At 39.9% G+C, this 27,947-nt stretch overlaps 1 pseudogene; it reads right to left on the reverse strand.

The window, feature by feature from the left end:
* Positions 1 to 344: 344 nt before the first annotated feature.
* On the reverse strand, positions 345 to 27,244 carry LOC121978216 (annotated as a pseudogene).
* Positions 27,245 to 27,947: the final 703 nt, after the last annotated feature.

Below are 27,947 nucleotides of genomic sequence, written 5' to 3' on the forward strand. Positions count from 1 at the left end.
TCTTCGATAAATCACATCATTGCACTTCTTATACAGGAGAGGTTCATCCCAAACATAATTCTTAACTTAAAAAACTTTTTCCTTTGTTGATGAGAAAAATCCGGAGGTAACACTCCACTAGCAAGGAAATTCACAAAATCTGCGTACCAAGGAGTTTTCACACTTGATAAAGCTAATAAGTGTTCATCCGGGAATATGTCATCAATAGGTAAATCAAAATCCACCTCATTTTCTGACTTTTTAGATATTCTAGACAAATGATCCGCTACTACATTTTCAGCTCCTTTCTTATCCCTAATCTCAAGGTTGAACTCTTGCAAAAGTAAAATCCACCTGATTAACCTAGGTTTAGCGTCTTTCTTTCCAAGTAGATACCGAATAGCTGCATGATCAGTATATACTATTACTCTTGATCCTACTAGATAGGATCTAAATTTATCAATAGCAAATACCACTGCCAATAATTCTTTTTCTATAGTAGAATAGTTTACTTGGGCTGCATCAAGTGTTTTACTTGCATAATGGATCGCATGTAAAATCTTATTTCTTCGTTGTCCCAAAACTGCTCCTACAGCAAAATCACTAGCATCACACATTATTTCAAAAGGAAGATCCCAATCAGGTGCTTGAATGACTGGAGCTGTTGTAAGAGCACTCTTGATTTTATTGAAGGCTTCAATACATTCACTATCAAAACAAAACTCAACATCTTTAATCAACAGATTAGTTAATGGCTTGGAAATCTTTGAAAAGTCCTTAATAAAATGTCTATAGAAACCAGCATGTCCTAAAAAACTCCTAACTCCTTTTACATTGATGGGTGGGGGTAATTTGTCTATTACTTCCACTTTTGCTTGATCTACCTCAATACCATGCTCTGAAATTTTATGCCCCAAAACTATTCCTTCCTTAATCATAAAGTGACATTTTTCCCAGTTCAACACTAGGTTTGTATCTTCACACCTTTTTAGGACAGTAGAAAGATTTGACAAACAAGAATCAAAGTCATTTCCATAAACTGAGAAGTCATCCATGAAAACCTCCATAATTTTTTCTATTAAATCTGAAAAAATTGCCATCATGCATCTCTGAAAAGTGGCTGGAGCATTACAAAGCCCAAATGGCATCCGACGATAAGCAAAGGTACCATAAGGACAAGTAAAAGTAGTCTTCTCCTGGTCTTGAGGATGAATTGGAATTTGAAAAAATCCAGAATATCCGTCCAAGTAACAAAAGTAGGAATGTTTAGCTAATCTTTCAAGCATTTCATCAATAAATGGTAAAGGGAAATGATCCTTCCTTGTTTATTTATTTAACTTCCGATAATCAATGCACATTCGCCACCCCGTCACTGTTCGTGTTGAAATTAGCTTATCTTCTTCATTCTTGATAACAGTTATTCCTCCTTTCTTTGAAACCACGTGGACTGGACTCACCCATTCACTATCCGAAATTGGGTAAATAATCCCTGCATCAAGAAGTTTAATCACTTCCTTATTTACTACCTCTTTTAAATTTGGATTTAGTCTCCTTTGATGCTCAATTGAGTTCTTGTACCCCTCTTCAAGTAAAATTCTATGCATACAGAGAGATGGACTAATCCCTTTTATATCATCAATTGTATATCCAATGGCCTTTCTATGCAACCTTAACTCATCCAACAGTCTCTTTGTTTCAAACTCATTTAACTGAGCATTAATTATAACTGGATAAGTAGAATTCGGCCCAAGAAATTCATACTTAAGATTTGGTGGTAATGGTTTAAGTTCAAGTTGAGGTGGTACTATTTCTGGTAAAACTGGCTCTTGTTCTATCAACATAGTCTCCTCCTTAGCCAAGCTTTCTTCTAAAAACTCTTCATTATCTAAAGACAGATCATCCTCCTTATGATCACCAAGACATACCCCCTTTTCTGTTGAAAATGCTTTTTCACCAAACATTTTTGATAATGATTCACAGCACTAAGGAAATAATGTTTGGAAATCGTTTTGATTCAAGATAAGCCCTTTTTCAACATCATCCTTTTCTCTAATGATATCCATTGTTAAGAATGAGCTATCTTGCTCTGCCCAATCATTGGAATTTTGCGTAATTCTGCCAACTATCTCAAAAGTTTCTTCTAGACTTTTTTTCAAAAATGATCCTCCAGATGCTAAATCCAGTTGATTCTTATTTGAGAAAGAAAGCCCAACATAGAACAAATGCATAATTAACCATTTCTCAATTCCATGATGTGGACATAACTGCAGAAGAGAGGAATATCTTTCCCAGGCTTGGTATAATTTTTCTCCATCCAATTGCTTAAAATTTAAAATTTGACTTCTCAAATAAGTAGTTTTCCTTGGAGAAAAATATTGGTCAAGGAATTTTTACTCTAACTCATCCCATGTTTTGATACTTTGAGACTTTAGAGAATTATACCATCTTTTTGCAGCATCCTTCAGACTAACAGGAAAAGCAAGCAGCTGAACAATATCAGATGAAACTTCTTCATATTTCAAAGTATAACAATATCTATAAAACTCCATCAAATGGGAATAAGGGTTCTCAATTTCCAATCCTCCAAACTGAGTTTTCTGAACCATGGAAACAAAAGATGGTTTGAGTATAAAATTTCTTGCTTGTATGTTAGGGTAAACAATTGCTCCCATTTGTTTTGCAGACTTCGGAGCTCCATAATCTCCTAGTGACTTGCACACCATGTTTAGATATTCTTGTTCTTTTATTTGCCTTTGCAAAATTCTTCTTTTATGGAAAGTTCTGTCAATCTCAGGGTCAAAAGGAAAGAATTCCCCTGCAAAGTTAGATCTTTGCATACACAAGAACAAGATAGCAAATGACAATTCAACAGAAAAAGAGAAAAATAAAAGAATAAAAAATGCAGAATTGAATTTGTACAAAAAGAATTAACAAGAAGTAAAAGTTATACAAGAAAGTAAAAATAGAAATCTAATGATTAGTTACAACTATGCAATATGAAAGGAAAACAAATGTTATGTTTAGTCTAACTCAATTGATAATTCCTAATGTTATAGTGCAGTCCCCGGCAACGGCGCCAAAAACTTGTTACGCTCCGCAAGTGTACGGAAATGTCGCAAGTAATATAAAAGATTATCGTATCCACAGGGACGGGAATAAGAACTAGAAATGTCTCAATGCGAATTAGCTAAACAACTATCCAATTGTTTCAAATGCAAAGTGAAGGTAAACAAATCTAATATTAAAGATCAACAAACAAGAGTTTAGTGTTTTGGGTTATGATAAAGGGAGATTCTAGGAGTTTCGGTTTCTTTGTAAGATTTCTTGAATGTAAATGGTTCACCAATTCTTATCTCTCAATTGCCAAACACTTGTAGAAAGTTGCCGGTTCTCTCTTGCAATAGATAACCGGCTAAGGACTGAGAAATGTATCTAAATATGATCAATTAGACGTGAACCTATGTTGTCCTTACACAGAAGCGCACCTATTACTATGCCTTCCTCGGATATCAACATAGAAGCCCACAACTTATTAATCTATCAAGATACAAGAAACTAATCACAAGATCCATCCTACTCTCTTGAATATTCCTATTTCCTCTTCAAGATTATCATTCAAACGTCCTTACACGGGCTTGCACATCACGTGGATCCCTCGGATGATCGAGTGAGAGTTTATCTTTACAAAGTCCACAAGAAATCCAAACAATCAATCAAGAATGAGAATTAAGCATAAATCACCATTAATCATTCAAGATCTAATTGATACAAGCAAGACAATGTCATTGAAACAAGAAATTGGCAAATCCATAAGAGATTACATCAATCCATCATACAAATACTCCCTTAATCCTAGAAAACAATATCTACTCCATGAATCGAGGAAGAATACCAAGAAATAAAGATTACAAGCATTTCTTAAATCCCCAATCCAAGAAACCAAGAAAAGGGAAAGAGAAAACTTATCTACGAAGAAGCCTTCGGATCCAATCCTCGCTCCCGAGTCGAAATCGTCAAGAACTCCTCTCCTGAAATCCTCCCAAGAATGGGAGGATACCACCGAATCTTGCCTTCTCCCAAAGGGGAGAGATCCCTTTCAATTCATGAAGGAGGGTTTAAATAGAGGAGGAAATCGGGCGACACACGGACGTGTGAGATTCACACGGCCATGTCCGATTCCTTCTCTGCCAAAGCTGCATGGCACGGCCATGTCCCTTCTGTTCTCTGGAAATGCTACATGGCCGTGTGGTGCACACCACCGCCTCTGGAAACCTCACACGGTCGTGTAGATCTACACGGCCATGTAAGGCATCTGCTCTAATTTCTTCAAATCAAGACACGGCTGTGTGAGATTTACACGGCCATGTCCTCTTCCCTTCCTGTTAAAACTACACGGCCGTGTGTGGTACACGGCCTGATGCTCTCTCCCTTCAATTCCTTCCAAGCTTGCCCGAGGACGCATAATCTTCACCAATTTCGACTCCTGTGTACAGAAAATGCACAAAAAGTAGATCTCCGAACCAAAAGAGTAAATATGCTAAAAGGAAAGCTGGAAGTATAAAAGTGCATAGATCAAGCATGCTCAAAGTATGTAAATGTGCGTAAAAATATGCATAAAAGAGTATATAATCTACGCACATCACACCCCCAGACTTAAACCTTTGCTTGTCCTCAAGCAAAATGCTGCAGTCTAAATTCATATGTTCTACAACACATTCATAAAACCTAGTGTACTTTCCTAACTCTATCAAAAAGTTTCATTAACAAGCGTGATCATGGAAACAAGTAAAGTACGGTTCAAGCATAAGAATCTTGTGCACAGTGTAAAAGTAACTCAACACCCTTCAGGTTTCAATCCATGTCCTAGTCAAGTCATCATCAAATTTGAATTCCTAGTGTTTCCAGTGAAAGACAAGTAACCAGTGATAGGCACTTACTCACCATTCACTTGGTTCATATTTCTCAACTAACCCAAGGTCTCAAAGGTGTGCTCAATCTCAAGGGAAGCTAAGCAGTCATTTCCCCAGTAACCTAACTCGGTCTCAAAGGGGTGACTTGCTAGATTCCACTCATGACAACTGTTTTTTATATCCCTTATTTTATTTTATTTTTTTTTATAAGTGTTTGCATTGTGCAAAACTTATTCACAAATGTACTTTTAGCACACATGTTGGGATATTTTGATTTTTCCAAATGAGCTTTAATGATTTGAGCCTCATCCAGTAACCAAAATGAAAGTTGAGAAATCACCATGGAAACCAAGTACTAAGCAAACAAGATGAATCATGACTATTTCAATGACATCAACTATTCAAGTATCAAGCACAAGTGTAGTGAAGATAAAATCCTTAAGGTTGAACCAAAACTAAAACTCATCACCATAAGATTTTTAGCTTATTAATGCTTCCCAAGATAGAAAAAAGAACTACACAAAGTTTACTACTAGCATCATTCGAACATCATGAATCAAGACAATAATCGTGCTAACATTTCACTTGAATCCAAGAAAGCATATAAGTGAAGATTTGATGTTCTCAAATTTTTTTTTTTTTTTTGCCATGATTATTTCAAAAACAAGCACAATAAAGCAACAAGCAATGAAAATAAGAACCAACATGAAAAACTAACAAAAACTAAAAACTACATGACACCCCCCCCAGACTTAAACTTTTCATCGTCCCGATGAAATCAATATGGTGGAGGAGGTGGAAAATCAGGAAAATCAGGGAAGAAAAATGCAAAATCTTTAACAAACCATTTAACTTCGTTTCTGAAAAAATTATGATACTCAAACAATTTATCAATATCATCCTGCACAAATCTCATAAAACCTCTAAGATCTTCATGAAATTCCATTTTAGCCTTATAAGCATTCATCATTTTAGAAATCTTATCACACAATTCTCTTTCACTCTTAAAACAATCTTGTAGCTTTTTAAATAGTTCCTCCTCCATAAGCTTCTTATTCTCAAGAAATTCATTAGTTGAATCTAAATCACTATGAATATTCTTTAAAGCAGAATTAAGTTCTTGAAACATAAAACTATGAATCTCTTGGTTACCCTTAGAAACATTTCTTGGAGTAAAAGATAACAAAGCTCTAGATTGTTGCCTAGCTAATTTTAAACACCAATTCTCTTTATTATGGATTCTAGTGAAATCATGATTGGGCAATTTTAAAGGGAAACCATTTTTAATGAATAAACTAAATCCATGCTCTTCATGCTTAATCATTTTCATTGCTAAACATGAATTCAAATCCAATGTACAAGAACTCTCCACCACCTCTAATTCACTCAAATCACATCCTAATACTAAGGCCAATTGAGTAAGTAATCCCCCCAAAATAATAGGTGTGGTAGAATTTGATTTCCCTAATTTTGCCAAATGTCTAAGAAAGAAATAACCAGAATTAATTTGAACATTTTCGACCATTGCCCACAAACAATACAAATCTATAAGTCTTACTGATCCCTCTTTGTCCTCCCTTCCAAATATAGTGTTTTTCATGAATAAGTAAGCATATTTAAAAATAGGATTGATAATTTGGAAAACTCTAGAATTATGAGGATCAAATAGCGGTTGTTCAGAAATTTGTCGCCAAAAATGTGAATTCTCAAATTGGGGCAAAATCACACACACATCATTCTTTGGCAATTCATAACAAGTATTAAAATCTCCCAACGTCCATTCATAACTTTCATTAAACAAACGAAATTTAATCTTCCCCCCACCTTGAACATTATCAACCTCTATTGAACTTAAAAATTCAAAAACAATTCTAGGATAAGTAGGATATTTTATGTTCACTAAACCACTCCATCCTATCCTTTCAAATAACCAAACTAAATCATCCTTAAACCCCAAAGTTTCTAAAGTTTCAACATCAAGAAACCTAGTGCCTAAAAGAGGTCGTTTACATAAAGAAGAATATCTATACCGTTGCTCATCACTAGAGAAAACAATACCAAAGTCATTAGAAATACCTTTAAAGCAAACATTCCTCTCCTTTCTTGCAACCACCTTCTCCTTCCCTTTTCTTGTGGCCGAAATCTCCTCAATCACGTTTTCCATGGAAGAAAAATCAAATCTCCTTAAGAAGAATGAGAAAGAAAAATTAGAAGAAGTAGTTTAAACCTTTAGAAATGGGAAAATAGGAAAGAGGAACGAGAGGCGGTACACGACCGTGTGCCGCCCACACCCCGTGCCCTAATTCCCTAAAAAGATGTGGATCAGGTCGTGTGATATCACACGGCCATATTCATTTCTCATCGCACGGTCGTGTCTGTGACACGGCCCCCTTCTCTTTCTTCTCTGGATTCCAGACACAGGTCGTGTCTGGGACACGGCCTAAACCTCTTCTTTCACGGGTTTCTTCGCACGGCCGTGTCTGGGACACGGCCTAGACCTTTTTCTCCTCGGGATATCTTACACAGCCGTGTCTAGATGACACGGCCCAAACACCTCCCTTGAATGTCATGGCTTAACCTGAAAACAAAATTAAAAACAAGTAAAAACCAACAAAATGAATTTATACTAGCTAAAAGAATTCAATCTGGAGGGCGAGGTTCAGAAAAATACAACCTTTGTACCTCTTTAATTTTCGTACCATGAATATATTTTTTCAAACGTTGACCATTTACCTTAATTATCCCAAAATCTTTGTTCCAACTATCTACAGCTCCAAAAGGATAAACCTTCTTTACCTCATATGGACCCGTCCACCTTGACTTAAGCTTCCCAGGAAAAAGTTTTAATTTTGAATTGAACAACAAAACCAAATCTCCTACATTAAAGTCTTTACGAAGAATGTGCTGATCGTGCCATTTCTTCGTCCTTTCTTTGTAAGATTTAGCATGCTCATATGCATCCATCCTTAATTCATCAAGTTCGTTCAACTGAAGCTTCCTTTTCTCCCCTGCTTCCTTTAAATCCATATTCAAATTTGCAATTGCCCAATAAGCCTTATGTTCTAGTTCAACTGGAAGATGGCAAGGCTTACCATAAACTAATCGAAATGGGGTCATCCCAATAGGAGTTTTATAAGCAGTTCGATATGCCCATAAAGCATCATCTAATTTCAATGCCCAATCCTTTCTTGAAGTGGATACAGTCTTTTCCAATATGGACTTAATTTCCCGGTTAGATATCTCAGCTTGCCCATTAGTTTGAGGATGATAAGGTGTTGCTACTTTATGCTTCACTCCATATCTTCTAAGTAAGTTTTCAAACTGTTTCTCTATAAAATGTGATCCTCCATCACTAATGATCGCCTTTGGCACCCCAAATCTTGGAAAGATAATACTCCTAAATAATTTGATAACTGTTTTCGCATCGCACGTAGGAGATGCCACAGCTTCTACCCATTTGGACACATAATCTACCGCCACAAGAATATATCTATTCCCATATGAAAGAGGGAATGGTCCCATGAAATCAATTCCCCAAACATCAAATAACTCAACCTCAAGAATGTAATTTAACATCGTTTCATTTCTTTTAGTTATATTCCCAGTTCTCTGACATTGATCACAAGACTGAACAAACAACTTAGCATCCCTGAATAAGGTTGGCCAATAAAATCCTGCTTGAAGAATTTTCGTAATCATTTTTGAACTACCCAAATGTCCTCCATAGGACGAAGAATGGCAATGAAACAAGATATTTCTAACTTCTTCTTCAGGTATACATCTTCGATAAATCACATCATTGCACTTCTTATACAGGAGAGGTTCATCCCAAACATAATTCTTAACTTCTGAAAAAAACTTTTTCCTTTGTTGATGAGAAAAATCCGGAGGTAACACTCCACTAGCAAGGAAATTCACAAAATCTGCGTACCAAGGAGTTTTCACACTTGATAAAGCTAATAAGTGTTCATCCGGGAATATGTCATCAATAGGTAAATCAAAATCCACCTCATTTTCTGACTTTTTAGATATTCTAGACAAATGATCCGCTACTACATTTTCAGCTCCTTTCTTATCCCTAATCTCAAGGTTGAACTCTTGCAAAAGTAAAATCCACCTGATTAACCTAGGTTTAGCGTCTTTCTTTCCAAGTAGATACCGAATAGCTGCATGATCAGTATATACTATTACTCTTGATCCTACTAGATAGGATCTAAATTTATCAATAGCAAATACCACTGCCAATAATTCTTTTTCTATAGTAGAATAGTTTACTTGGGCTGCATCAAGTGTTTTACTTGCATAATGGATCGCATGTAAAATCTTATTTCTTCGTTGTCCCAAAACTGCTCCTACAGCAAAATCACTAGCATCACACATTATTTCAAAAGGAAGATCCCAATCAGGTGCTTGAATGACTGGAGCTGTTGTAAGAGCACTCTTGATTTTATTGAAGGCTTCAATACATTCACTATCAAAACAAAACTCAACATCTTTAATCAACAGATTAGTTAATGGCTTGGAAATCTTTGAAAAGTCCTTAATAAAATGTCTATAGAAACCAGCATGTCCTAAAAAACTCCTAACTCCTTTTACATTGATGGGTGGGGGTAATTTGTCTATTACTTCCACTTTTGCTTGATCTACCTCAATACCATGCTCTGAAATTTTATGCCCCAAAACTATTCCTTCCTTAATCATAAAGTGACATTTTTCCCAGTTCAACACTAGGTTTGTATCTTCACACCTTTTTAGGACAGTAGAAAGATTTGACAAACAAGAATCAAAGTCATTTCCATAAACTGAGAAGTCATCCATGAAAACCTCCATAATTTTTTCTATTAAATCGTAAAAATTGCCATCATGCATCTCTGAAAAGTGGCTGGAGCATTACAAAGCCCAAATGGCATCCGACGATAAGCAAAGGTACCATAAGGACAAGTAAAAGTAGTCTTCTCCTGGTCTTGAGGATGAATTGGAATTTGAAAAAATCCAGAATATCCGTCCAAGTAACAAAAGTAGGAATGTTTAGCTAATCTTTCAAGCATTTCATCAATAAATGGTAAAGGGAAATGATCCTTCCTTGTTTATTTATTTAACTTCCGATAATCAATGCACATTCGCCACCCCGTCACTGTTCGTGTTGAAATTAGCTTATCTTCTTCATTCTTGATAACAGTTATTCCTCCTTTCTTTGAAACCACGTGGACTGGACTCACCCATTCACTATCCGAAATTGGGTAAATAATCCCTGCATCAAGAAGTTTAATCACTTCCTTATTTACTACCTCTTTTAAATTTGGATTTAGTCTCCTTTGATGCTCAATTGAGTTCTTGTACCCTCTTCAAGTAAAATTCTATGCATACAGAGAGATGGACTAATCCCTTTTATATCATCAATTGTATATCCAATGGCCTTTCTATGCAACCTTAACTCATCCAACAGTCTCTTTGTTTCAAACTCATTTAACTGAGCATTAATTATAACTGGATAAGTAGAATTCGGCCCAAGAAATTCATACTTAAGATTTGGTGGTAATGGTTTAAGTTCAAGTTGAGGTGGTACTATTTCTGGTAAAACTGGCTCTTGTTCTATCAACATAGTCTCCTCCTTAGCCAAGCTTTCTTCTAAAAACTCTTCATTATCTAAAGACAGATCATCCTCCTTATGATCACCAAGACATACCCCCTTTTCTGTTGAAAATGCTTTTTCACCAAACATTTTTGATAATGATTCACAGCACTAAGGAAATAATGTTTGGAAATCGTTTTGATTCAAGATAAGCCCTTTTTCAACATCATCCTTTTCTCTAATGATATCCATTGTTAAGAATGAGCTATCTTGCTCTGCCCAATCATTGGAATTTTGCGTAATTCTGCCAACTATCTCAAAAGTTTCTTCTAGACTTTTTTTCAAAAATGATCCTCCAGATGCTAAATCCAGTTGATTCTTATTTGAGAAAGAAAGCCCAACATAGAACAAATGCATAATTAACCATTTCTCAATTCCATGATGTGGACATAATTGCAAAAAGGAGGAATATCTTTCCTGTGCTTGGTATAATTTTCTCCATCCAATTGCTTAAAATTTAAAATTTGACTTCTCAAATAAGTAGTTTTCCTTGGAGAAAAATATTGGTCAAGGAATTTTACTCTAACTCATCCCATGTTTTGATACTTTGAGACTTTAGAGAATTATACCATCTTTTTGCAGCATCCTTCAGACTAACAGGAAAAGCAAGCGGCTGAACAATATCAGATGAAACTTCTTCATATTTCAAAGTATAACAATATCTATAAAACTCCATCAAATGGGAATAAGGGTTCTCAATTTCCAATCCTCCAAACTGAGTTTTCTGAACCATGGAAACAAAAGATGGTTTGAGTATAAAATTTCTTGCTTGTATGTTAGGGTAAACAATTGCTCCCATTTGTTTTGCAGACTTCGGAGCTCCATAATCTCCTAGTGACTTGCACACCATGTTTAGATATTCTTGTTCTTTTATTTGCCTTTGCAAAATTCTTCTTTTATGGAAAGTTCTGTCAATCTCAGGGTCAAAAGGAAAGAATTCCCCTGCAAAGTTAGATCTTTGCATACACAAGAACAAGATAGCAAATGACAATTCAACAGAAAAAGAGAAAAATAAAAGAATAAAAAATGCAGAATTGAATTTGTACAAAAAGAATTAACAAGAAGTAAAAGTTATACAAGAAAGTAAAAATAGAAATCTAATGATTAGTTACAACTATGCAATATGAAAGGAAAACAAATGTTATGTTTAGTCTAACTCAATTGATAATTCCTAATGTTATAGCGCAGTCCCCGGCAACGGCGCCAAAAACTTGTTACGCTCCGCAAGTGTACGGAAATGTCGCAAGTAATATAAAAGATTATCGTATCCACAGGGACTGGAATAAGAACTAGAAATGTCTCAATGCGAATTAGCTAAACAACTATCCAATTGTTTCAAATGCAAAGTGAAGGTAAACAAATCTAATATTAAAGATCAACAAACAAGAGTTTAGTGTTTTGGGTTATGATAAAGGGAGATTCTAGGAGTTTCGGTTTCTTTGTAAGATTTCTTGAATGTAAATGGTTCACCAATTCTTATCTCTCAATTGCCAAACACTTGTAGAAAGTTGCCGGTTCTCTCTAGCCGGCTAAGGACTGAGAAATGTATCTAAATATGATCAATTAGACGTGAACCTATGTTGTCCTTACACAGAAGCGCACCTATTACTATGCCTTCCTCGGATATCAACATAGAAGCCCACAACTTATTAATCTATCAAGATACAAGAAACTAATCACAAGATCCATCCTACTCTCTTGAATATTCCTATTTCCTCTTCAAGATTATCTGTCAAACGTCCTTACACGGGCTTGCACCTGTCACGTGGATCCCTCGGATGATCGAGTGAGAGTTTATCTTTACAAAGTCCACAAGAAATCCAAACAATCAATCAAGAATGAGAATTAAGCATAAATCACCATTAATCATTCAAGATCTAATTGATACAAGCAAGACAATGTCATTGAAACAAGAAATTGGCAAATCCATAAGAGATTACATCAATCCATCATACAAATACTCCCTTAATCCTAGAAAACAATATCTACTCCATGAATCGAGGAAGAATACCTGAAGAAATAAAGATTACAAGCATTTCTTAAATCCCCAATCCAAGAAACCAAGAAAAGGGGGAAAGAGAAAACTTATCTACGAAGAAGCCTCGTCTTCGGATCCAATCCTCGCTCCGGAGTCGAAATCGTCAAGAACTCCCCTCGAATCGCCCAGAAATCCTCCCAAGAATGGGAGGATACCACCGAATCTTGCCTTCTCCCAAAGGGGGAGAGATCCCCTTTCAATTCATGAAGGAGGGTTTAAATAGAGGAGGAAATCGGGCGCCACATTTGACACGTAGTGTGAGATTCACCGCCATGTCCATTCCTTCTCTGCCAGCGCATGGCCGTGTGACTCACAGCCATGTCCCTCTGGAAATGCTACAGCCGTGTGGTGCACACGTCCACCACCAGCCTCTGGAAACCTCACTGCAGTCGTGTAGATCTACACATGTAAGGCATCTGCTCTAATTTCTTCAAATCAAGACAGCAGTGTGAGATTTACACGGCCATGTCCTCTTCCCTTCCTGTTAAAACTACACGGCCATGTGTGGTACACGCCTGATGCTCTCTCCTTCAATTCCTTCCAAGCTTGCCCGAGGACGCATAATCTTCAATTTCGACTCATGTGTACATAAAATGCACAAAAGTAGATCTCCGAACAAAGAGTAAATATGCTAAAGGAAAGTGGAAGTATAAAATGCATAGATCAAGCATGCTCAAAGTATGTAAATGTGCGTAAAATATGCATAAAAGAGTATATAATCTCGCACATCACACCCCCGGACTTAAACCTTTGCTTGTCCTCAAGCAAAATGTCATAATCTAAATTCATATGTTCTACAACACATTCATAAAACCTAGTGTACTTTCCTAACTCTATCAAAAAGTTTCATTAACAAGCGTGATCATGGAAACAAGTAAAGTACGGTTCAAGCATAAGAATCTTGTGCACAGTGTAAAAGTAACTCAACACCCTTCAAGTTTCAATCCATGTCCTAGTCAAGTCATCATCAAATTTGAATTCCTAGTGTTTCCAGTGAAAGACAAGTAACCAGTGATAGGCACTTACTCACCATTCACTTGGTTCATATTTCTCAACTAACCCAAGGTCTCAAAGGTGTGCTCAATCTCAAGGGAAGCTAAGCAGTCATTTCCCCAGTAACCTAACTCGGTCTCAAAGGGGTGACTTGCTAGATTCCACTCATGACAACTGTTTTTTATATCCCTTATTTTATTTTATTTTTTTATAAGTGTTTGCATTGTGCAAAACTTATTCACAAATGTACTTTTAGCACACATGTTGGGATATTTTGATTTTTCCAAATGAGCTTTAATGATTTGAGCCTCATCCAGTAACCAAAATGAAAGTTGAGAAATCACCATGGAAACCAAGTACTAAGCAAACAAGATGAATCATGACTATTTCAATGACATCAACTATTCAAGCATCAAGCACAAGTGTAGTGAAGATAAAATCCTTAAGGTTGAACCAAAACTAAAACTCATCACCATAAGATTTTTAGCTTATTAATGCTTCCCAAGATAGAAAAAAGAACTACACAAAGTTTACTACTAGCATCATTCGAACATCATGAATCAAGACAATAATCGTGCTAACATTTCACTTGAATCCAAGAAAGCATATAAGTGAAGATTTGATGTTCTCAAATTTTTTTTTTTTTTTTGCCATGATTATTTCAAAAACAAGCAAAATAAAGCAACAAGCAATGAAAATATGAACCAACATGAAAAACTAACAAAAACTAAAAACTGACACCCCCCAGGACTTAAACTTTTCATCGTCCCGATGAAATCAATATGGTGGAGGAGGTGGAAAATCAGGAAAATCAGGGAAGAAAAATGCAAAATCTTTAACAAACCATTTAACTTCGTTTCTGAAAAAATTATGATACTCAAACAATTTATCAATATCATCCTGCACAAATCTCATAAAACCTCTAAGATCTTCATGAAATTCCATTTTAGCCTTATAAGCATTCATCATTTTAGAAATCTTATCACACAATTCTCTTTCACTCTTAAAACAATCTTGTAGCTTTTTAAATAGTTCCTCCTCCATAAGCTTCTTATTCTCAAGAAATTCATTAGTTGAATCTAAATCACTATGAATATTCTTTAAAGCAGAATTAAGTTCTTGAAACATAAAACTATGAATCTCTTGGTTACCCTTAGAAACATTTCTTGGAGTAAAAGATAACAAAGCTCTAGATTGTTGCCTAGCTAATTTTAAACACCAATTCTCTTTATTATGGATTCTAGTGAAATCATGATTGGGCAATTTTAAAGGGAAACCATTTTTAATGAATAAACTAAATCCATGCTCTTCATGCTTAATCATTTTCATTGCTAAACATGAATTCAAATCCAATGTACAAGAACTCTCCACCACCTCTAATTCACTCAAATCACATCCTAATACTAAGGCCAATTGAGTAAGTAATCCCCCCAAAATAATAGGTGTGGTAGAATTCGATTTCCCTAATTTTGCCAAATGTTTAAGAAAGAAATAACCAGAATTAATTTGAACATTTTCGACCATTGCCCACAAACAATACAAATTTATAAGTCTTACTGATCCCTCTTTGTCCTCCCTTCCAAATATAGTGTTTTTCATGAATAAGTAAGCATATTTAAAAATAGGATTGATAATTTGGAAAACTCTAGAATTATGAGGATCAAATAGCGATTGTTCAGAAATTTGTCGCCAAAAATGTGAATTCTCAAATTGGGGCAAAATCACACACACATCATTCTTTGGCAATTCATAACAAGTATTAAAATCTCCCAACGTCCATTCATAACTTTCATTAAACAAACGAAATTTAATCTTCCCCCCACCTTGAACATTATCAACCTCTATTGAACTTAAAAATTCAAAAACAATTCTAGGATAAGTAGGATATTTTATGTTCACTAAACCACTCCATCCTATCCTTTCAAATAACCAAACTAAATCATCCTTAAACCCCAAAGTTTCTAAAGTTTCAACATCAAGAAACCTAGTGCCTAAAAGAGGTCGTTTACATAAAGAAGAATATCTATACCGTTGCTCATCACTAGAGAAAACAATACCAAAGTCATTAGAAATACCTTTAAAGCAAACATTCCTCTCCTTTCTTGCAACCACCTTCTCCTTCCCTTTTCTTATGGCCGAAATCTCCTCAATCACGTTTTCCATGGAAGAAAATCAAATCTCCTTAAGAAGAATGAGAAAGAAAAATTAGAAGAAGTAGTTTAAACCTTTAGAAATGGGAAAATAGGAAAGAGGAACGAGCGGCGGTACACGGCCGTGTGCCGCCCACACCCCGTGCCCTAATTCCCTAAAAAGATGTGGATCAGGCCGTGTGATATCACACGGCCATATTCATTTCTCATCGCACGGCCGTGTCTGTGACACGACCCCCTTCTCTTTCTTCTCTGGATTCCAGACACGAGCCGTGTCTGGGACACGGCCTAGACCTTTTTCTCCTCGGGATTCTTTACACGGCCGTGTTTGAGACACGGCCTAGACCTTTTTCTCCTCGGGAGATCCTACACGGCCGTGCCTGGATGACACGGCCCAAGCACTTCCCTTGAATGTCATGGCTTAACCTGAAAACAAAATTAAAAACAAGTAAAAAACCAACAAAATGAATTTATACTAGCTAAAAGAATTCAATCTGGAGGGCGAGGTTCAGAAAAATACAACCTTTGTACCTCTTCTATTTTCGTACCATGAATATATTTTTTCAAACGTTGACCATTTACCTTAATTATCCCAAAATCTTTGTTCCAAATATCTACAGCTCCAAAAGGATAAACCTTCTTTACCTCATATGGACCCGTCCACCTTGACTTAAGCTTCCTAGGAAAAAGTTTTAATTTTGAATTGAACAACAAAACCAAATCTCCTACATTAAAGTCTTTACGAAGAATGTGCTGATCGTGCCATTTCTTCGTCCTTTCTTTGTAAGATTTAGCATGCTCATATGCATCCATCCTTAATTCATCAAGTTCGTTCAATTGAAGCTTCCTTTTCTCCCCTGCTTCCTTTAAATCCATATTCAAATTTGCAATTGCCCAATAAGCCTTATGTTCTAGTTCAACTGGAAGATGGCAAGGCTTACCATAAACTAATCGAAATGGGGTCATCCCAATAGGAGTTTTATAAGCAGTTCGATATGCCCATAAAGCATCATCTAATTTCAATGCCCAATCCTTTCTTGAAGTGGATACAGTCTTTTCCAATATGGACTTAATTTCCCGGTTAGATATCTCAGCTTGCCCATTAGTTTGAGGATGATAAGGTGTTGCTACTTTATGCTTCACTCCATATCTTCTAAGTAAGTTTTCAAACTGTTTCTCTATAAAATGTGATCCTCCATCACTAATGACTGCCTTTGGCACCCCAAATCTTGGAAAGATAATACTCCTAAATAATTTGATAACTGTTTTCGCATCGCACGTAGGAGATGCCACAGCTTCTACCCATTTGGACACATAATCTACCGCCACAAGAATATATCTATTCCCATATGAAAGAGGGAATGGTCCCATGAAATCAATTCCCCAAACATCAAATAACTCAACCTCAAGAATGTAATTTAACATCGTTTCATTTCTTTTAGTTATATTCCCAGTTCTCTGACATTGATCACAAGACTGAACAAACAACTTAGCATCCCTGAATAAGGTTGGCCAATAAAATCCTGCTTGAAGAATTTTCGTAATCATTTTTGAACTACCCAAATGTCCTCCATAGGACGAAGAATGGCAATGAAACAAGATATTTCTAACTTCTTCTTCAGGTATACATCTTCGATAAATCACATCATTGCACTTCTTATACAGGAGAGGTTCATCCCAAACATAATTCTTAACTTCTGAAAAAAACTTTTTCCTTTGTTGATGAGAAAAATCCGGAGGTAACACTCCACTAGCAAGAAAATTCACAAAATCTGCGTACCAAGGAGTTTTCACACTTGATAAAGCTAATAAGTGTTCATCCGGGAATATGTCATCAATAGGTAAATCAAAATCCACCTCATTTTCTGACTTTTTAGATATTCTAGACAAATGATCCGCTACTACATTTTCAGCTCCTTTCTTATCCCTAATCTCAAGGTTGAACTCTTGCAAAAGTAAAATCCACCTGATTAACCTAGGTTTAGCGTCTTTCTTTCCAAGTAGATACCGAATAGCTGCATGATCAGTATATACTATTACTCTTGATCCTACTAGATAGGATCTAAATTTATCAATAGCAAATACCACTGCCAATAATTCTTTTTCTATAGTAGAATAGTTTACTTGGGCTGCATCAAGTGTTTTACTTGCATAATGGATCGCATGTAAAATCTTATTTCTTCGTTGTCCCAAAACTGCTCCTACAGCAAAATCACTAGCATCACACATTATTTCAAAAGGAAGATCCCAATCAGGTGCTTGAATGACTGGAGCTGTTGTAAGAGCACTCTTGATTTTATTGAAGGCTTCAATACATTCACTATCAAAACAAAACTCAACATCTTTAATCAACAGATTAGTTAATGGCTTGGAAATCTTTGAAAAGTCCTTAATAAAATGTCTATAGAAACCAGCATGTCCTAAAAAACTCCTAACTCCTTTTACATTGATGGGTGGGGGTAATTTGTCTATTACTTCCACTTTTGCTTGATCTACCTCAATACCATGCTCTGAAATTTTATGCCCCAAAACTATTCCTTCCTTAATCATAAAGTGACATTTTTCCCAGTTCAACACTAGGTTTGTATCTTCACACCTTTTTAGGACAGTAGAAAGATTTGACAAACAAGAATCAAAGTCATTTCCATAAACTGAGAAGTCATCCATGAAAACCTCCATAATTTTTTCTATTAAATCTGAAAAAATTGCCATCATGCATCTCTGAAAAGTGGCTGGAGCATTACAAAGCCCAGATGGCATCCGACGATAAGCAAAGGTACCATAAGGACAAGTAAAAGTAGTCTTCTCCTGGTCTTGAGGATGAATTAGAATTTGAAAAACAATATCCGTCCAAGTAACAAAAGTAGGAATGTTTAGCTAATCTTTCAAGCATTTCATCAATAAATGGTAAAGGGAAATGATCCTTCCTTGTTTCTTTATTTAACTTCCGATAATCAATGCACATTCGCCACCCCGTCACTGTTCGTGTTGAAATTAGCTTATCTTCTTCATTCTTGATAACAGTTATTCCTCCTTTCTTTGAAACCACGTGGACTGGACTCACCCATTCACTATCCGAAATTGGGTAAATAATCCCTGCATCAAGAAGTTTAATCACTTCCTTATTTACTACCTCTTTTAAATTTGGATTTAGTCTCCTTTGATGCTCAATTGAGTTCTTGTACCCCTCTTCAAGTAAAATTCTATGCATACAGAGAGATGGACTAATCCCTTTTATATCATCAATTGTATATCCAATGGCCTTTCTATGCAACCTTAACTCATCCAACAGTCTCTTTGTTTCAAACTCATTTAACTGAGCATTAATTATAACTGGATAAGTAGAATTCGGCCCAAGAAATTCATACTTAAGATTTGGTGGTAATGGTTTAAGTTCAAGTTGAGGTGGTACTATTTCTGGTAAAACTGGCTCTTGTTCTATCAACATAGTCTCCTCCTTAGCCAAGCTTTCTTCTAAAAACTCTTCATTATCTAAAGACAGATCATCCTCCTTATGATCACCAAGACATACCCCCTTTTCTGTTGAAAATGCTTTTTCACCAAACATTTTTGATAATGATTCACAGCACTAAGGAAATAATGTTTGGAAATCGTTTTGATTCAAGATAAGCCCTTTTTCAACATCATCCTTTTCTCTAATGATATCCATTGTTAAGAATGAGCTATCTTGCTCTGCCCAATCATTGGAATTTTGCGTAATTCTGCCAACTATCTCAAAAGTTTCTTCTAGACTTTTTTTTCAAAAATGATCCTCCAGATGCTAAATCCAGTTGATTCTTATTTGAGAAATAAAGCCCAACATAGAACAAATGCATAATTAACCATTTCTCAATTCCATGATGTGGACATAACTGCAGAAGAGAAGAATATCTTTCCCAGGCTTGGTATAATTTTTCTCCATCCAATTGCTTAAAATTTAAAATTTGACTTCTCAGATAAGTAGTTTTCCTTGGAGGGAAATATTGGTCAAGGAATTTTTCCTCTAACTCATCCCATGTTTTGATACTTTGAGACTTTAGAGAATTATACCATCTTTTTGCAGCATCCTTCAGACTAATAGGAAAAGCAAGCAGCTGAACAATATCATATGAAACTTCTTCATATTTCAAAGTATAACAATATCTATAAAACTCCATCAAATGGGAATAAGGGTTCTCAATCTCCAATCCTCCAAACTGAGTTTTCTGAACCATGGAAACAAAAGATGGTTTGAGTATAAAATTTCTTGCTTGTATGTTAGGGTAAACAATTGCTCCCATTTGTTTTGCAGACTTCGGAGCTCCATAATCTCCTAGTGACTTGCACACCATGTTTAGATATTCTTGTTCTTCTATTTGCCTTTGCAAAATTCTTCTTTTATGGAAAGTTCTGTCAATCTCAGGGTCAAAAGGAAAGAATTCCCCTGCAAAGTTAGATCTTCGCATACACAAGAACAAGATAGCAAATGACAATTCAACAGAAAAAGAGAAAAATAAAAGAATAAAAAATGCAGAATTGAATTTGTACAAAAAGAATTAACAAGAAGTAAAAGTTATACAAGAAAGTACAACTAGAAATCTAATGATTAGTTACAACTATGCAATATGAAAGGAAAACAAATGTTATGTTTAGTCTAACTCAATTGATAATTCCTAATGTTATAGTGCAGTCCCCGGCAACGGCGCCAAAAACTTGTTACGCTCCGCAAGTGTACGGAAATGTCGCAAGTAATATAAAAGATTATCGTATCCACAGGGACTGGAATAAGCACTAGAAATGTCTCAATGCGAATTAGCTAAACAACTATCCAATTGTTTCAAATGCAAAGTGAAGGTAAACAAATCTAATATTAAAGATCAACAAACAAGAGTTTAGTGTTTTGGGTTATGATAAAGGGAGATTCTAGGAGTTTCGGTTTCTTTGTAAGATTTCTTGAATGTAAATGGTTCACCAATTCTTATCCCTCAATTGCCAAACACTTGTAGAAAGTTGCCGGTTCTCTCTTGCAATAGATAACCGGCTAAGGACTGAGAAATGTATCTAAATATGATCAATTAGACGTGAACCTACGTTGTCCTTACACAGAAGCGCACCTATTACTATGCCTTCCTCGGATATCAACATAGAAGCCCACAACTTATTAATCTATCAAGATACAAGAAACTAATCACAAGATCCATCCTACTCTCTTGAATATTCCTATTTCCTCTTCAAGATTATCTCTCAAACGTCCTTACACGGGCTTGCACCTATCACGTGGATCCCTCGGATGATCGAGTGAGAGTTTATCTTTACAAAGTCCACAAGAAATCCAAACAATCAATCAAGAATGAGAATTAAGCATAAATCACCATTAATCATTCAAGATCTAATTGATACAAGCAAGACAATGTCATTGAAACAAGAAATTGGCAAATCCATAAGAGATTACATCAATCCATCATACAAATACTCCCTTAATCCTAGAATACAAGATCTACTCCATGAATCGAGGAAGAATACCCGAAGAAATAAAGATTACAAGCATTTCTTAAATCCCCAATCCAAGAAACCAAGAAAAGGGGGAAAGAGAAAACTTATCTATGAAGAAGCCTCGTCTTCGGATCCAATCCTCGCTCCGGAGTCGAAATCGTCAAGAACTCCCCTCGAATCGCCCAGAAATCCTCCCAAGAATGGGAGGATACCACCAAATCTTGCCTTCTCCCAAAGGGGGAGAGATCCCCTTTCAATTCATGAAGGAGGGTTTAAATAGAGGAGGAAATCGGGCGCCACATGGCCCCATGACACGGCCGTGTGAGATTCACACGGCCATGTCCAGTTCCTTCTCTGCCAAAGCTGCACGGCCGTGTGACTCACACGGCCAGGACCCTTCTGTTCTCTGGAAATGCTACACGGCCGTGTGGTGCACACGGCCACCACCTGCTTGGCCTCTGGAAACCTCACACGGCCGTGTAGATCTACACGGCCATGTAAGGCATCTGCTCTAATTTCTTCAAATCAAGACACGGCCGTGTGAGATTCACACGGCCATGTCCTCTTCCCTTCCTGTTAAAACTACACGGCCGTGTGTGGTACACGGCCTGATGCTCTCTCCCTTCAATTCCTTCCAAGCTTGCCCGAGGACGCATAATCTTCACCAATTTCGACTCCTGTGTACAGAAAATACACAAAAAGCAGATCTCAGAAACCAAAAGAGTAAATATGCTAAAAGGAAAGCTGGAAGTATAAAAGTGCATAGATCAAGCATGCTCAAAGTATGTAAATGTGCGTAAAAACATGCATAAAAGAGTATATTATCTACGCACATCACCATCACCGCCACAACAGGATATCTAAAGTCCAAGGGTCAACTGCCCGACTCCTCCAGCATCCCGGCCCAAGACCATGCGGCGCTCCTTAGCACCATCCCTAAGGACCTTTATGATTTTTTGGAGTAAAGTTTTTATGTAATTCGGCCGTTCGGCCAAAAACTATCCTTTTTGTAATTCGGTCGCTCGACTTTGCTTCCTCCAATTTCAATGAAATATTTATCTCTATGCAAATTCGTTTTTACTTTGCATGCTTGTGGATGATTGGTCGGGGCCTATGACATACAACTCGGCTAACTAGGCCTCCCGAGCGGGCGTAGGTGGCATACGACTTGTCACTACTTTCCCTTGCCGCTATCTTCAAGCGTCTTTCGTTCCGACCGGAGGGTTTATAGTCGCCGGTGCGACTCTCGATTTTTAACGTCGGAGCTCAACAGTCTTCTGGCCGGAGGGTTTATAGTCGCCGACGCGACTCTCGATATTTAACGTCGGAGCTCGACGGTCTTCCGTCCGGGGGATTTATAGTCGCCGGTCTGACTCTCGATATTTAACGTCGAAGCTCGACGGTCTTCCGTCCGGGGGGGTTTATAGTCGCTGGTACGACTCTCCATTTTTAACGTCGAAGCTCGACTTCTTCCGGCCGGAGGGTTTATAGTCGCCGGCGTGACTCTCGATTTTTAATGTCGGAGCTCGACGGTCTTCCGGCCGGAGGGTTTATAGTCGCCGGTACGACTCTCGATTTTTAAAGTCGGAGCTCGACGGTCTTCCGGCCGGAGGGTTTATAGTCGCCGCCGACTTCTAACGCCTGAGCTCGGCGGTCTTCGGCCGAAGGTTTATAGTCGCCCGACTCGATTTTAACGTCGAGCTCGGCGGTCTTCCGCCGGAGGGTTTATAGTCGCCGACGCGACTCTCGTTTAAAGTCGGAGCTCGACGGTCTTCCGGCCGAGGGTTTATAGTCGCCGACTCGATTTTAGAGTCTCGACGGTCTTCCGGCCGGAGGGTTTATAGTCGCCGGCGCGACTCTCGATTTTTAACGTCGGAGCTCGACGGTCTTCTGGCCGGAGGGTTTATAGTCGCCGGCGCGACTCTCGATTTTTAACGTCGGAGCTCGACGGTCTTCCGGCCGGAGGGTTTATAGTCGCCGGCGCGACTCTCGATTTTTAACGTCGGAGCTCGACGGTCTTCCGTCCGGAGGATTTATAGTCGCCGGTCCGACTCTCGATATTTAACGTCGGAGCTCGATGGTCTTCCGTCTGGGGGATTTATAGTCGCCGGTCCGACTCTCGATTTTTAACGTCGGAGCTCGACGGTCTTCCGGCCGGAGGGTTTATAGTCGCCGCGTGCGACTCTCGATTTTTAACGTCGGAGCTCGACGGTCTTCCGTCCGGGGGATTTATAGTCGCCGGTCCGACTCTCGATTTTTAACGTCGGAGCTCGACGGTCTTCCGTCCGGGGGATTTATAGTCGCCGGTCTGACTCTCGATTTTTAACGTCGGAGCTCGACGGTCTTCCGGGCGGAGGGTTTATAGTCGCTGCACGACTCTCGATTTTAACGCCGGAGCTCGTGGTCTTCGGAGGATTTATAGTCGCCGGCTCGATTTTAAAGTCGGAGCTCGGCGGTCTTCCCACGGACGGTTTATAGTCGCCGTAGCGACTCTCAATTTTAACGCCGGAGCTCGATGGTCTTCCCGAAGGGTTTATAGTCGCCGTAACGTCGGAGCTCGGTGGTCTTCCGGCCGGAGGGTTTATAGTCGCCGGCGCGACTCTCGATTTTTAACGTCGGAGCTCGACGGTCTTCCGGCCGGAGGGTTTATAGTCGCCGGCACGACTCTCGATTTTTAACGTCGGAGCTCGACGGTCTTCCGGTTCGGCTGACGACGCCCATACTTGCTCTAACTTTCTGATTTTTTACTCCTGCATTTCAAGTATACAGTCGAACGGAAAGTATACAGCATACATTACATTGGCACACCTTTCACCCCGCCCGGTAAGGCTAGAGGTGGTTCGCGCTCCATGGTCGATCCAGTTGCCGTCCGTCTTCACCCTCCAGATAATAGACACCCGAGCGGAGCTTTTCGATGACTTTGAAGGGGCCTGCCCAAGGAGCCTCCATCTTGCCAACGTCCCCGGCCGACTTTACTTTCTTCCACACTAGGTTGCCGACCTGGAACGCTCTAGGGATCACGCGCTAGTTGTAGTTCTGCTTCATTCTCTGCCGGTACACCATCAGCCGAACGGACGCCTTGGCTCGCTCTTCGTCGATCAAGTCCAATTCCAGCTGCCTTCGCTCGACGTTGTCATCATTATAGTTCTGGATCCGGACGAACTCTATACCTACTTCAACTGGGATAATTGCTTCGCCGCCGTACACCAAATGGAATGGCGTGACTCCCGTTCCCTCCTTTGGGGCCGTGCGGATAGCCCATAGGACGCTCGACAGCTCGTCCACCCAGCTTCCTCCCATATGGTCGAGCCGAGCCCGAAGAATGCGAAGAATCTCCCGGTTGGCTACTTCAGCTTGACCATTGCTCTGGGGGTACGCCACGGAAGTAAAATGTTGTTCGATACCATAACTTTTGCACCATTCTTCAAGCTGCTTCCCGGCGAACTGTCGCCCGTTATCAGATATGAGCCGGCGAGGAATACCGAACCGACAGATTATATGCTGCCAGATAAACTTTTTGACCATCTTCTCGGTGATCTTGGCCAGTGGCTCGGCCTCCACCCATTTAGAGAAGTAGTCGACCGCCACCAGTAGAAACTTCCGCTGACCGGTAGCCATAGGGAACAGACCCACGATATCCATTCCCCACTGATCGAACGGACAAGACACTGTAGATGCCTTCATTTCTTCCACCAGTCGGTGGGAGACGTTGTGGTACTTTTGGCAGGAGAGACACGTCGCAACGGTCCGAGCGGCGTCTGCTTGTAGGGTTGGCTAGAAGTACCCGGCCAGTAGGATCTTCTTAGCCAACGATCGTCCGCTCGGATGTCCTCCGCACGATCCTTGGTGCACTTCATGAAGGATGTACTCCGCGTCCTCCGAGCTTACGCACTTCAAAAGTGGGCGGGAGAAAGCCTTTTTGTAGAGTTGGTCTCCGACGAGTGTGAACCGACCGGCTCTCCTCCTCAATAGTTGTTCTTCCTCCCGATCGGACGATGTCGCACCCGAGCGTAAAAACTCCATGGTGGCTATCCTCCAATCGCTCGGAAATGAGAGGCCCTCCATCCGGTCAATGTGCGCCACCAAGGATACTTACTCGATTGGCTGCTGGATGATGACCGGCGATATTGAACTTGCGAGCTTGGCTAACTCATCCGCCGCCTGGTTCTCCGCTCGGGGTATCTTCTGGATAATGACTTCTCTGAAATGGGCCTTGAGCTTTTTCGAAGGCCTCAGCGTATAGCTTGAGCAGAGCATTGTTAATCTCAAAGGTGCCCGAGAGCAGCTGGGTGGCCAGCTGGGAGTCTGAATGAATTGTCACCCGACCGACTCCTACATGCCGGGCTGCCTGCAAGTCGGCTATGAGGGCCTCATACTCCGCTTCATTATTTGTGGCTTTGTAGTCTAGCCGAACGGATAAGTGCATCCGTTCTTCTTGGGGAGAAAGTAATAGCACACCAATCCCGCTCCCGAGCCGAGTAGACGATCCGTCCACAAATATTTCCCACATAGCTTCGGGCTCGGGATTTTGCACTTCGGTAACAAAATCTGCTAAGGACTGCACCTTTATCGCCGATCGGGGTTGATACTGAATGTCAAATTCACTCAACTCCGTTGTCCATTTGATGAGCCGCCCGGATGCTTCTGGATTAAGCAGTACTCTTCCCAATGGGCTATTCGTCCGGACGATGATTGTATGTGCCAGGAAATAAGGACGAAGTCTCCGAGCGGCGAGGACCAAAGAAAAAGCCAGCTTCTCGAGTCCAGTGTAGCGAGATTCAGCGTCTTTTAAAATATGGCTCAAGAAGTACACGGGTTGTTCTTTACCGCTCGTCCTCACTAATGCCGAGCCCACTGCCCGCTCGGTTGAAGATAAATAAATACAGAGCGGCTCACCTGCAGCTGGCTTAGCTAGCACGGGCAAGGAATTCAGGTAGGTCTTCAGCTCCTCAAACGCCCGGTCGCATTCCTCGTCCCAATGAAACTTAGTAGCTTTGCGTAGGATCTTGAAAAAAGGGAGACTCCGGTCGACAGTCTTAGAGATGAATCTTGAAAGTGCAGTTATCCGCCCGGTCAGGCGTTGTACTTCCCTCAGATTTCTTGGGGGCGGCATATCTTGCAACGCTTTTACCTTGCTGGGATTTGCCTCTATGCCCCGCTCAGTCACTATATAGCCCAAGAAACACCCGCCTTTTGCTCCGAACAGATATTTTTGAGGATTCAGCTTGACTCCATACTTCCTCAGCGTTCGGAAGGTCTCCTCCATGTCCGCAGAAAGATCAGCCGCTCGGACGGATTTGATGAGAATATCATCCACGTATACTTCTAAATTGCGTCCGATCTGCTCTTTGAATACTTTGTTCATCAAGCGCTGGTAAGTTGCTCCTGCGTTCTTCAATCCGAACGACATTACATTATAGTAGTAAGTGTCGTCGGCTGTGACGAAACTAACCTTTTCTTGATCTTCTCGGGCGAGCGACACCTAATGGTAGCCCTGATAGGCGTCTAGCATGCATATTAACTCGCACCCGGCTGTGGAGTCCACCAGTCGATCAATCCGGGGTAGAGGGTAGAAATCCTTTGGGCATGCTTTGTTGAGATCCCTGAAATCGATGCAAACCCTCCACTTGTTGCCTGGCTTGGAGACTAGCACTACATTTACGAGCCAGCTCGGGAACTAAACCTCCCTTATATGACCGGCCTCCAAGAGCTTCTCAACCTCCGCTCGGATTATGGCGTTCTGTTCGGCGCTGAAGTCCCTTTTCCTTTGCTTCACCGGCCGAGCATCCGGTCGGACGTGAAGCTCATGCTGTGCTATACTCGGCGAAATTCCCGGCAGCTCATGCGTCGACCAAACGAAGACGTCGCAGTTTCTCTGGAGACATTTGATCACCTCCTTTTTCTGGCTTGCCTCCAGATCGGCCGCAACGAACGTGGTAGCCTCCGATCGGGTCGGGTGGATCTGCACCTCCTCTTTTTCTTCATAGACCAAAGAGGATGGTTTTTCGGTTATGGCGTTCACCTCGATCCGTGGCGTCTTTCGCGCGGAATTAGCTTCCGCTCGGACCATTTCGACGTAGCATCGTCGAGCCGCCAGCTGGTCTCCTCGCACTTCTCCAACTTTATCTTCAACCGGGAACTTGATTTTCTGGTAGAAGGTGGAGATGGTCGCTCGGAACTCACTGAGCGCCGGTCGCCCCAGGATAACATTGTATGTTGAGGGAGAGTCGACCACGACGAAGTTGGCGGTCCGCGTCCTTCTGAGCGGCTCTTCTCCCATTGAAATAGCCAGTCGGACTTGCCCGACCGGTAGAACTTCATTGCTCGTAAACCCGTAGAGGGGGGTTGTCATGGGCAACAACTCGGCTCGATCGATTTGCAGTTGGTCGAAAGCCTTTTTGAATATGATGTTGACCGAACTGCCTGTATCAATGAAAATGCGGTGAATAGTATAATTAGCTATTACCGCTTTGATAATGAGGGCGTCGTCATGTAGCACTTCGACTCCCTCAAGGTCCCTGGGCCCGAAGCTGATTTCGGGCTCGCTCGCCCGTTCTTGACTGCAGCCGACCGCATGGATCTGGAGCTGCCTTACACTCACCTTCCTTGCTCTGTTGGAGTCACCTCCGGTCGGTCCGCTAGCGATGATATTGATTTCGCCTCGGGACGTGTTGCTCCTATTTTCTTCCTCCCGTGCGGACGGCCTAGGCCGCTCCTTAGACATCCGGGGATTGTCCTCGTGCCTCAGAGGATGATGCCGCTCGGGAGACTGT

Source organism: Zingiber officinale, chromosome 4B (genome assembly GCF_018446385.1).
Source record: "Zingiber officinale cultivar Zhangliang chromosome 4B, Zo_v1.1, whole genome shotgun sequence".
NCBI classification, from domain to species: Eukaryota; Viridiplantae; Streptophyta; class Magnoliopsida; order Zingiberales; family Zingiberaceae; genus Zingiber; species Zingiber officinale.